Raw genomic sequence first — 12,950 nt, 5'->3', positions numbered from 1 at the left:
AGGTTTCTATGGGCTAACATATCGAAAGCACAGCACGCTACGGGGGTAGATACATGGAGACTGCACTTCACTCGGCAAACCTAAATATAAAAAGAGTTCTAGATCATAAGGAATATACGTACTCTGAGCGTCTTTCTTTACATAAGAGGAGTATTCAACAACGTCTTCAACAACACGTCAATCGTTAACAGCCTGGAGGCAACCCAGCTGGAGACCACTGTAATGGGATGGATAAAGGCTGAACTGCAGGAGGATTACTGCGGAATGCATCGAAGGAAGATGGCTCAGATTAGCGCAAACAGGAAATACTCAGCGGGTGTATTGTCACCACTTCCATGGTCACTTGTAGGCCTAATGGACTTCTGAAAAAACTTTAAAGAAACGCACCTAAACTGGAAGCTTGTGCAGACGACATAATATATTGTTGACAGGGAAGTATCAAGACGCAAACAGTATGGATGAACAGCGCTCTAAGAATAATACACCGATGGGCGATATCGGCCAACCTAGGTGTAATTGCTGATAAGAGGGATATCGTATTCTTCACAGGGAGGTACAAAATTTGGAAGCTTAAGAAGTTCAATGGGATTACTTTAACAATTTAAAACCATACCAAGTACTTGGGAATAATTTTAGATAACAAACTGACGGGGAAACTCAATGTGGAAGTAAGGGGGGAAATAGGTCAATGGTACTCTATACGCATTTAAGAAGATGCGTCAACATGGGACGTTATACTTGTGTTACATAGCGGTAGTCAAGGCCATCTTACTCTACGGTGTTTTGGTGTGGTGAATCGCTACGAGTAGAATTTCATACAGAAAACCGTTCGAGCAAATACAGCGCCTTGCTGCTCTCTGCATTACGGGAGCCCTAACAATCACTTCAACGGCTGTGAAGGATTAATCAACCTACCACCAATCAACATTGCATTGGAAAGGTCTGTAGAAAAATCAGCAGAGTTAGGAGAATTCACCACAAGGATAAGTCATAGCTTAATAAGCAGGCAGTGGGTGTATAAAATAGACCACATACACTCCAGCTTTATTTTAGAGCGAAGGTTTCATATGAGTGACATTCGACTCGATAGGTAAACGAGTGGGAGCCGGAATCTATTGCTCGGAGCTGGATTTTAGGCTTCCTTTCAAGTTTCTAGAAGACTGTAGTATCTACCAGGTGGAAGTATTTTTCGTTCAGGATTATGAATAAGATAAATCACAAGGCACCAAACAACATATAAAAGATAAATACGACTATATACTATACGTCAATAGGCAAGCGGCAATTAAGACAAAAATCTCACATCACATTACGTCAGAAAATGTCACTAGAAACAGAAGGAAAGTGCATGTATATATAATCGGTTCCAGGTCACAAGAGCGTTCCAGGGAAACAAAATAGCTGTTGAAACTGCCAAAAGTGCCATCCGTCTGGCATCTGACCCACTATATGACTTAATGAAATTTTTGAAAAGGATGCCAACGGAACAGGGCGAGATTGAATATCTTTAAGACATGCAGGTTCGCCAAGATCACGTCGAAGAGGTCCGAAGAACAATTCGCATGTTTTTTACTCGCACGGTCTTGAAAAACACAGAAACTATAAATTTAATGGGGAATGGGGGGTCGGAAGTATATATTTTGGCTTTTATTTTGTGAAGATTATCTTTTTCAAATGTTGACCGCGGCCGCACTGTTGTTGGCCTAAAGACAGGTCACAATAATATAACAATTGAGCTCAAATTGAAATTTATCTCCACCTGGCATTTTTAAGGGCCCGTAGGTCTGTGCATGCTGTGGAAGCCGGTCAGTAAAAATTCACATTATCTGAAATATTCAAGATATTTATTACAAAAATTCAGGTTCACTTTGCTAAACTTATGGTCAACATAATCGGCCTATTGAGCTTACTATTCGCAACACCATCACCCATCTTGAGACCCAGCATTCGTTATTGTATAATATTCGACCGAATAAACCACGTTCAGCACGCAGTGAAAAAAATTTAGCAGCTAAAAGTGTACACGAAACGTGGTGAGTCGATTCGCAGAAACTTAGACAGACGTATGGAATGACTTGGCGCATTTTACGTCGAGATCTTAAATTTTTTCCCTTGGGGATATGTAAAGTCTAAAATCTATGCGGACAATTCCGCTTCGATTCAGGCCTTGGAGCAACACATCACGCGAGTCGTTCGCCAGTTACCAGTCGAAATGCTGGAACGAGTCATCGAAAATCGGACTCAACAGATGAACTATCTGAGACGTAGCCGCGGCCAACATTTGAAAGAGATAATCTTCAAAAAATAAATGCCAATAAACTTGAAGTTTCTATGTTTTTTCTTTAAAAAAGTAGGGAGCTTCGAAATGGATCACCTGTCAATAAATAATTTTTTTAAAGGAGCCATTGATACAATAGTCGATCTAAAATAGCTTAAACTTGTAGAACCTCCAACCTATTTGAAGTTAAACTAAACCATCATCTAACAAGTGTGTATGATTCTTACAAGAATAATACAAGTAATTTTTCTCCGCACTAAAGATGAATGCAAACTAACCTGCCATTAACCATAAATGCTTAGTAAAAGGCAACTAATATGAATTTAATATGATTATGCAAAAAGCATAGTTAAAGTATTTACAATAAAAGACAATAGTTTTAGTTTTCGCACGACCTCTTCATATCTTCACACCGCATAATTGAATAAAGAAACGCTTAATGCAAGCACTTTTTAGAATCACCACAACCGCTGAAGTAATCAGCTAAGGAAACAATTACCTTTTACAATGTAAAGAAAAATCATAAATTTTGCTAAAACTTAGACACGATTTTATGCTACCTGCACAATCACAAGGCTAAGTTCATAATCGAATTAATGAAAAAGTGATCTCTGGCACCATTTGAAGTATGCATAAGACACCTTTTTTTTATTAAATTATGATAAATATTTTAATTGGCATAAAATTTGCGTCAAACTAACTAGTGTAACCTTGAGTGGTTACAAGCCGTTTGTAGAGCTGCGCCTGCGCAAGCTGTCACCGCACCGGGCCACAATGTCACTTACATAGTCTCCAATAACCAAGAGGTTATTTATCATAACAAACACAGGTGTTTGCATAGATTTCCCTGCAATTAGGTATTAGCTTTTTGAATTTATTAAGTTAGTTTGCAAATAAATACTATTAACAAACAAATTACAAATGTAAGCGCAAATAAGTAAGGAAGAGCTAAGTTCGGGTGCAACCGAAAATTTTATACTCTTGCAACTCTTCCTAATTGCAATATTTTCGCATCTAGGGTGCGGAATTTAGTGTCTCTGCTTTAGGATAAGCCTCCTTAATATCGCATATAAGGTCTTGTCGAGTATAGTGTGTAAAAGACTGAAGTCAACAAACTGATTACAGCTAATCAGTACGGCTTTAGAACTGGAAAATCTACTATCGACCAGATTTTCATCATGCGCCAAATCTTGGAAAAGACCCGTGAAAGGAAGATCGACACACACCACCTCTTCGTCGATTTTAAAGCCGCCCTCGACATCACTAAAAGGAACTGCCCCGCAAAGCTAATACGGCTAAGTAAACTGGTGTCGAGCAATACAAAAGCTTCGCCAGGATCGGGAAGGACCACTTTGAGCCGTCGGAAGCCAAGCGAGGTTTCGTGCGAATTCTTCAATCTACTGCTGGAGAAAATGATTCGAGCTGCAGAGCTGAATAAAGAAAGCACTATCTTCTACAAAGTGTGCGATATCATAGGCTCCCACGTCACTGTTGACGGTCATAACTTCGAAGTCGTAGGTAATTTCATCTATCTTAGAACCAGCGTCGACAACAACAACAATATCAGCCTTGAAATCCAACGGATAATAGCTCTTGCCAACAAGTGCTACTTGGGTATGATTAGGCAATTGAGAAATAAAATCCTCTCTCGACGAACAAAGACCAAACTTTAGAAGTCACTTATTATTCCCGTTCTCCTGAAGAGGCATGAACAATGACAACATCTGCTGAGGCGACGTTACGAGTTTTCGGGAGAAAGTTTCTACGGAAGATTTATGCTCCATTGCGTATTGGCAACGGCAAATATCGCATTCGGTGGAAAGATGAGCTGCACGAAATATACGACGACATTGACAAAGTTCAGCGAATCAAGAGGCAAATGGCTATTCTGGCTAGGTCATGTTGCCCGGATGGAATAGAACACTCCAGCTATGAAGGTTTTAGTTTCAGTACCCGGCGGTGGAGGCAGATGAAGAGGAAGACCACTAATCCGTTGGAGAGGTCAGGTGGAGAAGGATCAGACTGCAATTGGTATTCCGAATTGGCGCCAAACAGCGAAAAGAAGAAACGACTGGCGCGCTGTTGTTAACTCGGCTATAACCTCAGTGTCTATGTCAGTAGAGATGAAGAAGAAGAAGATGCTTTTATTTATTTAGCTATCGCACTTTTAGTAGTTTCAACATAACCGTTATATGGGAATAAGCTGGTTTATTGCACGATTTCACTGATTTTAACACTTTTGAAGGGGATACTAAAAAGATTTGCTGTTGGCTTGATTTAGGTTAAGTGTTTTGGAAGATATGTACATTAAGCTTACTAGATGGTGGGGCCACGCCAAAGATGAAATATTTTCAAACCAAAAATTAAACTCAGCACTGCAATCTCCTGTACCTGATATAGGTTTTCAGTTAGTGGCGTTTTTTGGGCATGACAACGGTCAAATTACGCTCACTCTCTAGTGCCAAGAAGTACGTGTACCAAGTTTCATCAATATGTCTCAAGTTTTGCTTAAGTTTTCGTTTTTAAATTACATCTAATGATAGCTCATTAGCATATAATATCGTCTTAATTATTTTTTTATTGGATACACCACACCTTCTTTCTTTTACGACCTATCAAGCTGCCACTGCCGGGATTTTATCGAACATTAAAATAATAGTATGTCAGACTGCATGGTCTAGAGCACTACCTCATTTAGCTGATGCAATTAAGCTGTAAATTAACTTATCCTATTTAGCGTTGAAACAAAAATCATTTATCTAAGTCAATTGGTATTTCAAAATTATCGAAAAGGTGTTTAAATTTTGTATTTGAAAACTTTCGTGCAAAGAAAATGTGTTTTAATTATCTAATTGTAACTTATAACAGAAAATTGGCCTTTTTTTGATCAAAATAATCGAGTTTTGACAGCAGTCTCTCTAAGCTCGTGGATTTTAGAAAATAAAATGGTAATTATCCACGATTTAATGAGGCAAGTATTACATTTGGTTGTAACATTGCAAAAACCATTTTGCTTTCCATATTTCTTCTGATAACATTTTGTTTTCTTAGGACATCAACTAACATTTTTAAACAGTGCTCAAACCTCAGTTGAATTTAACTTGAATTTATGAAAATCAATCTCAAAAGTTGTTTAATAAGCGGCATGTAAATGCTTATAAACGTTCGGTTCCTTCAGTAAGTTACTTAACTTGTGTGTTCTGCCAGGAAATTACCGTTAATGAGCTTACGAAAATTTATGCATTAGGGAGGGTATTATTAAAGTTTAGTTCAAAGTTCATTGAATGTATAACAAATTTGTGCAAACTTTTGGTTTTCTTTTCTCTAAGAGCGTAATTAAATACACTTGCAAAAAAAGTCGTCATATAAAAAAGCTTTTAGAGAAACACTTTCTTTTCGAAACTTATGCAAATATAAAATATAAAACGCAAAATTTTTAATTATTCATCAATATTTATTTTGTCGCCTTCAAAGTAATCCCCACCATATGTAATACACTTATGTCAACGATTTTTCCAGTCCTCGAAACACTTTTCATAAGCACTTTTTGGGATGACCTTCACCTCCTTCAGCGAATTTTGTTTAATCTCGTCGATCAACTGAAAACGAGTTCCATGGAGCGGCAATTTCAGTTTGGTGAATGGGGGAAAAATCACACAGTGCCAAATCTGGTGAATAAGTTGGTTGATTGATTGTATTCAACGCGTTTTTTTGGTTTTAAATTCGGTCACAAGCGTGGATTGATGTGATGACGCATTATTATCAAGTAGCAGCCATGAATTTTTCTTCGCCAATTCTTGCCGTTTTCGACGGATGCTCATCCCATCCCTTTTCCCATCCATTCCGGTTATTGTTGACTTGTTTGCATATTAAACTCATAAACCCTATCTCATCGGCAACTATAATGCTCTCCATGAATATGCAATCGGAATTCACACGATCATGCAAGTTCAAAGTGACCTGTTTGCGGTACTCTTTTTGTAAAAAAATTCAGCTTCTTCGGGACAAGTCGAGCAAGTCACCCTGATCATTTATGTATATATACATAACCCTATATCTATCTCGCTTAGTTTTAGGTGATACGTAAGTGAACAGAACTATTATACTCTGTAGCTACATGTTGCAAGAATATAAAAATCTTTCGAAAGAGTTCAACATTCATTATTTGAAGAAATCGTGAATATATTACAACCAAACTTGGTATTATCATGACTTATATTGAGGGCCATCAATTTGGGCTTCGGTTTATTGATATATTTTTGTTCACGTCAGAGAATATCATATTAGAGTCTTATTAAAATGAGAGCTATGTGATATAAACTCAACCGAAGAAGCTAAATTTAATATGTTTAGTTGATGTGACGTGATTTGAGGTTTAGACCAATTCCATTCGTAATTAGCGGTAACCACATAATTTTCTAGGAAACTTGTCCTTGTATTTGGTGAAAAGGTCCGGAGATATGTGATTTTATCTAAAAGTTTTAATATCTCTTTATTAATCGCTCTTTAAGTAATTTTCAATCGAAGCGTTATGTGGGGAGTGGGCAGGCTTATAATTTGAATTTGTCCATTAATAACAGATTTTGTGGTGTGCAAATAATAAAGCTTGGACGGTTTGACGAATGTACATATACAATAATCCCATTAGGGGGCGGGACCATGTTACTTATAACTATCGTAATACTCGTACACGTTTGTTCAACTCCAGACGTCGACAGAATTGAAAAAAAATATTTGTATTTTTATATGACTTTATTGCACTCATTTATAGTTTATTATACAAGTATATTAAATTAAACAAATATATAAAACCGAGATTATATTATATTTGGTATAGCTAATAAGTACATAAATATATTGTATATATGTACATACATACTTATATATGTATATGTACATATAGAAATATGACACTGCATTCAACTAAATATAAAGCAAGCAGCAGACGTTACCAAGTACATGAAACCGGTACAAACTCTATTTGAGGAGCAGACGATTGTCTGAAGTCAAGCTCAAGTAACTCATTGGATTAATTTAAAACAAGTAAGGAAGGGCTAAGTTCGGGTGTCACCGAACATTTTATACTCTCGCATGATAAAGTGATAATCGAGATTTCATTATACGTCATTTATATATTTTTCAAATACCGTATTTTTGTAAAGTTTTATTCCGCTATCATCATTGGTTCCTAATGTTCTATATATTATACAGAGAAGGCATCAGATGGAATTCAAAATAGCGTTATATTGGAAGAAGGCGTGGTTGTGAACCGATTTCACCTATATTTCGTACATGTCATCAGGGTGTTAAGAAAATATTATATACCGAATTTCATTGAAATCAGTCTAGTAATTCCTGAGATATGGTTTTTGGTCCATAAGTGGGCGACGCCACGCCCATTTTCAATTTTTCAAAAAAGCCTGGGTGCAGCTTTCTTCTGCAATTTCTTCCGTAAAATTTAGTGTTTCTGACGTTTTTTGTTAGTCCGTTAACGCACTTTTAGTGATTTTCAACATAGCCTTTGTATGGGAGGTGGGCGTGGTTAATATCCGATTTCTTCCATTTTTGAACTGTATATGGAAATGCCTGAAGAAAACGACTCTGTAGAGTTTGGTTGACACAGCTATAGTAGTTTCCGAGATATGTACAAAAAACTTAGTAGGGGGCGGGGCCACGCCCACTTTTCCAAAAAAATTACGTCCAAATATACCCCTCCCTAATGCGATCCTTTGTGCCAAATTTCACTTTAATATCTTTATTTATGGCTTAGTTATGACACTTTATAGGTTTTCGATTTCCGCCATTTTGTGGGCGTGGCAGTTTGCCGATTTTGCCCATCGTCGAACTTAACCTTCTTATGGAGCCAAGAAATACGTGTACCAAATTTCATCATGATATCTCAATTTTTACTCAAGTTACAGCTTGCACGGACGGACGGACAGACAGACATCCGGATTTCAACTCTACTCGTCACCCTGATCACTTTGGTATATATAACCCTATATCTGACTCTTTTAGTTTTAGGACTTACAAACAACCGTTATGTGAACAAAACTATAATACTCTCCTTAGCAACTTTGTTGCGAGAGTATAAAAAACTGTACACAAAAAAATTTTCTGAGTGGTTAAAACAAATAAGCTACTTCGTAATTTGCAACCACCCTAATTTAAATATAAATATTTACCCATACACATACATATATAATACATGCGTGTAAGCACACAAAACATTAAAATATCAATAATTAATTATTTTAACAACCGTGTTGCCGTTCATAAGTTCAAAAACTTGAACAATCTTATTTTCTGCTTTGTTGTTGGCTTTGCATGCATGCCGCTGACTTTACATTTACATGCATTTGAACTGTGCGGAATGCATACAGTTTACAACACAAACGGGTAAAACTTGAAGATATCTTAAAATAAAGCAAAAATAACAACAAAAATGTGCATAACAGTGTTGTTAATTTATATGTAATACTTCAGTTGCACGTGCAAGGCCAGCTCATACACATATAAAATATATTGTAGTAAAATAAAAGTTAATAACTTTTTCAATCAAACTAAAAAGAACAAAAAAAAAAATAATATAAAAATTAAATTTTTTTATTTACAGAAGAAAAGTTTTTTTCATTTACAAAGTAAATAATACATAGTTAGTGACTTGGGATTCTCTTTCATTAAATAAGTTTTTTCCAACTTACGGTATTTATTTCTAAAACACTAACTTAAATATTCTTACTAATCACGATATAGAAAATGGAGTTTAATTTTTAACATAGCAACAAATGAGACAAATATTTTCTCTTAACTGTAATGCGTAAGTCACTCAAGAGTGAAGGGCACTCAAACAGCATTAAGAGTTGTTTTGTGAGAAATGGAGAGAAAATTTTCTCTTTAACTCATATAAATATGTTTGGAAATCGTAAAGCCAGTGTTGTGAAACCCAGTAACGTGCAGTACTAATTTAAAATGTATGAAAAACTACTTCTCTTCATTGTAGAACTGTTTTTCAATACTTTGAGTTCTAGATATGCGCTATGAATTTCACAAATTTGACTACTACTATTTAAAGTAATATTACCATATAACCTAATTAATTGCCCAATTAATACTTTGAATATTAACAATAAATTGTTGAAGGAGTTCCAATGCAAAAAGTTTCTAGTTTTATGAATATATTTCGAATCTGTTTAAATACAAAACACAATAAATAAATTTTATGGAAACACAATTAGGATGAATACTTCTCCAATCTGCTGAATGGCAATGAGAGCATAAATCCAGGAGATGGCGAACCCGTTTCGCCAATCTATGACGATGAAGCAGAAGTTCGAACAGCAATTACCAGACTAAAGAACAACAAAGCGGCAGAGGCCGATGGATTGCCAGCCGAGCTATTAATACTCTACTTTTAAAACGCTAACAACTGATAAGAAGCATGCATATGCTTCTTTGTAGAATATAAGCAGACGAAATCATGCCCGGCAATTGGAATTTAAGTGTGCTCTATCAAATCCACAAAAAGAGAAACCCCACAATTTGCGCCAACTACCGTGGGATAAGCCTCCTCAACATCGCATATAAGATTGTATCGAGTGTATTGTGTGAAAGATTAAAGCCCACCGTCAACAAACTGATTGGACCTTGTAGCAGTCTGGCTTTAGGCCTGGAAATTCAACAACTGACCAGATATTCACCACACGCCAAATCTTGGAAAAGACCTGTGAAAAGAAGATCGACACACATCACCTCTTCGTCGATTTTAAAGCTGTTTTTGACAGCAGGAAAAGGAGCCGCCTTTATGCCGCTGTGTCTGAATTTGGTATTCCCATAAAACTAAATTGACTGTGACGTTGAGCAATACCAAAAGCTCCGTCAGGATCGGAAAGGACTTCTCTGAGCCGTTTGATACCAAACGAGGTTTCAGATAAGGCGATTCTCTACCGTGCGACTTTTTCAATCTACTGCTGGAGAAAAAAATAGTTCGATAAAATCTTCTATAAGAGTGTGCAGCTGCTGGCGTACGCCGATGATATTGATACAATTGACATCAACACCCGCTAACGCGTTTACAGTCAAGTTTACATCAGCGCGCCAGTCGTTCTTCCTTTTCGCAGTTTGGCGGCAATTGGAGATTCCGATTGTGGCCAGGTCCTTCTCTGCCTGGTCTTTCCAATGGAGTGGAGATCTTCCTCTTCTTCTGCTTCCCCCGGCGGGTACTACGTCGAATACTTTCAGATGTGGAGTGATTTCATCCATTCTGACGAAATGGCCTAGCAAGCGTAGCCGCTGTCTTCATTCGCTGAACTATGTCAATGTCGTCGTATATCTCGTAGAGCCAGTGCGACGACTGTTTGTTTGAATACAGGAGATATTTCGTCTTGCCCTCGTTCAACATCAGACCCATTTGCTTTGCTTTCTTAGTCAGTCTGGAGAAAGCAGAACTAAAGGTGCTGTTGTTTGGGCCAATCATATCAATATCATAGGCACACGTCAGTAGTTGTACACTCTTATAGAAGATTGTACCAGCTCGATTAAGCTCTGCAAGTCGAATTATTTTTTCCAGCAGTAGATTGAAGAATTCGCATAATTGCCTTGTCTGAAACCTCGCTTAGTATCGAAAGGCTCGGAGAGGACCTTTCCGACGCTCTTTTGATGTTGCTCAATGTCAGCATACACAACCGTATTAGCTTGACGGGGATACCCAGTTCAGACATAATTCCTTTTCGTGCTGTCGAAAGCGGCTTTAAAATCGAGGAAGATGTGTTGTGTATCGACCCTCCATTCACAAGTCCTTTTTAAGAAAATCTGGTCAATAGTAGAATTTCCAGTTCTGAAGCCACACTAATAAGATCCAGTCAGTTTGTTTGATGGCGGACTTCAGTCTTAGGTTAGGTTAGATTAGGTTAAAAAGGCGATCCTACAAAGAACCTCACTTGGAAAGCTTAGAACGTAGGTTCATTGTGGAGCCCATATACTGGATCATAAGACTTTACTACATTTGCTATTACTCACTGAAAATTCGACACTCTGCTGAAGAAAATTTTAAGAGTCACGGGCGAGTTGTAGTTTTCATTAACGAGTGAAAAACTGGAATTTGAAATTTCGGTTGATATCCAAATTTTAATTTGCTTAGTCTAAAACGGTCTTTAAGTCGGTATTTGAACTATGTACAACTGGTCCGAAAGTATTTACTATTTAACTACTTACTTAAGCTATTGTTCTCCTCATTTTACTACAACAACTATTTGGATAAGAAGTTGTCCTAAGTGTTGATATGGCTCTCTTTTGATTTGTTTTACTCTTAAAATCCAAAACAAGCCTAAATGTGTAATAAATACAGCAGAGGAGATAAGAAATAGTCGACAGAGAGTGGAGAGGCTATCGTATTCTCCTGAGTTAAGAGTTGCAAATAATGTAAATTACAACAATATTTAATTATGTATAATGAATCATGTGTGCTCAAAAGTTTGTGATAATGCAATATACACTCAATTGGATTATTTTTGGCTTTAAGAAAAATATACTCGTAACTACTGTGGTATCGTTGCTCTCATTCACACTCTGCCACTCAACTAAATAAGTTAGGTAATTATAACAAGCCGTAGAACTACCGCTATGTGATAACAAAGAAATTTATTTAATGACTTTTAACTCATTAATTAGTGAGAGCAAAATATTTGCTCTTTTCTGTGAGAAACTTTTGTAAATACTACTTGAATAAAGTTGTCCCCTATGTATGTATATGTATGTAAGTATCTACAAGCGCGTAAGTGTAGAAAACACTGCAAACATAGACAGCGCATTGTCGCGTCTCGCCTCTTCTCACTGTGAGTTGTGCCAAAAAGCCGGCAGCCGCGTGCAAACAACATGATCGCGTGCGAAAATCTCAACAGCGCCAACATGTCAAATCAATGCACACTCACGCATACATGCATATAATAGCATTTGTGTGCAAGCACAGCGTAAAAAGTGTCATTGTGTTGGCAAATGTAAACATAAGTAATTTTGCATGAGCGCTGAGATTACTAAACATAATTGAAAGTGTACACGGTAGTCCCAGCGGCGTTTCAATACGTCGTGTTAATTGCACGTGCTGCTGTCACGATTGACGCTGCGTACAATACATGCATACATGCATATAGTATGCAGACTGATGTCACAAAAGGAACAGTTGACAGAGAGACGAGAGTAAATATGCTATTTAGTTTTAGTATAGCATACTTTTTGGGGCTAGCACTTGAAATAATTTTTTATATAATTTATAACTAAGTTGTCAGTAATATATTTTGTTAAAACATTTTAGAAAATTTTGATTTTATTTCCTTTAGCAATTTTTTTTTATTTTTCTACTTTCTTTTAAACCATATTTACTCAATGATTCACTACATATATTTCAATCACGTCATAATCTAATTAGCAACTTAATTAATTGCTATGCTTATCCATACATACATATATATATATACATATATATGGGATATTCCATACCAAATCGACCACTTTTGAACCCGACCCCTTTAGATTTTGCTGAAACTTATCCATCCTTTTCTACCCTTTGAAAAACATTTTTGAGAATTTTTTCAAAATTTTTTGTCCAACTTCAAAAAAAGTTATGAATTTTTCAAAAAAAGGCTTTTTTATTTTCAAATAGCCATTAATTTTGTAG

The 12,950-nt window shown here is 36.6% G+C and overlaps 1 protein-coding gene across 1 annotated transcript in view; it reads right to left on the bottom strand.

Annotated features, from left to right (window-relative positions):
* Positions 1 to 12,950, bottom strand: part of LOC126768105 (organic cation transporter protein) — a 102,850-nt gene that overhangs the window by 76,451 nt on the left and 13,449 nt on the right. The gene's annotated exons all lie outside the window — the stretch shown is intronic.

Source organism: Bactrocera neohumeralis, chromosome 2 (assembly GCF_024586455.1).
Source record: "Bactrocera neohumeralis isolate Rockhampton chromosome 2, APGP_CSIRO_Bneo_wtdbg2-racon-allhic-juicebox.fasta_v2, whole genome shotgun sequence".
In the NCBI taxonomy this organism is placed as follows: domain Eukaryota; kingdom Metazoa; phylum Arthropoda; class Insecta; order Diptera; family Tephritidae; genus Bactrocera; species Bactrocera neohumeralis.
This window is presented reverse-complemented; position numbering and strand designations above follow the sequence as displayed.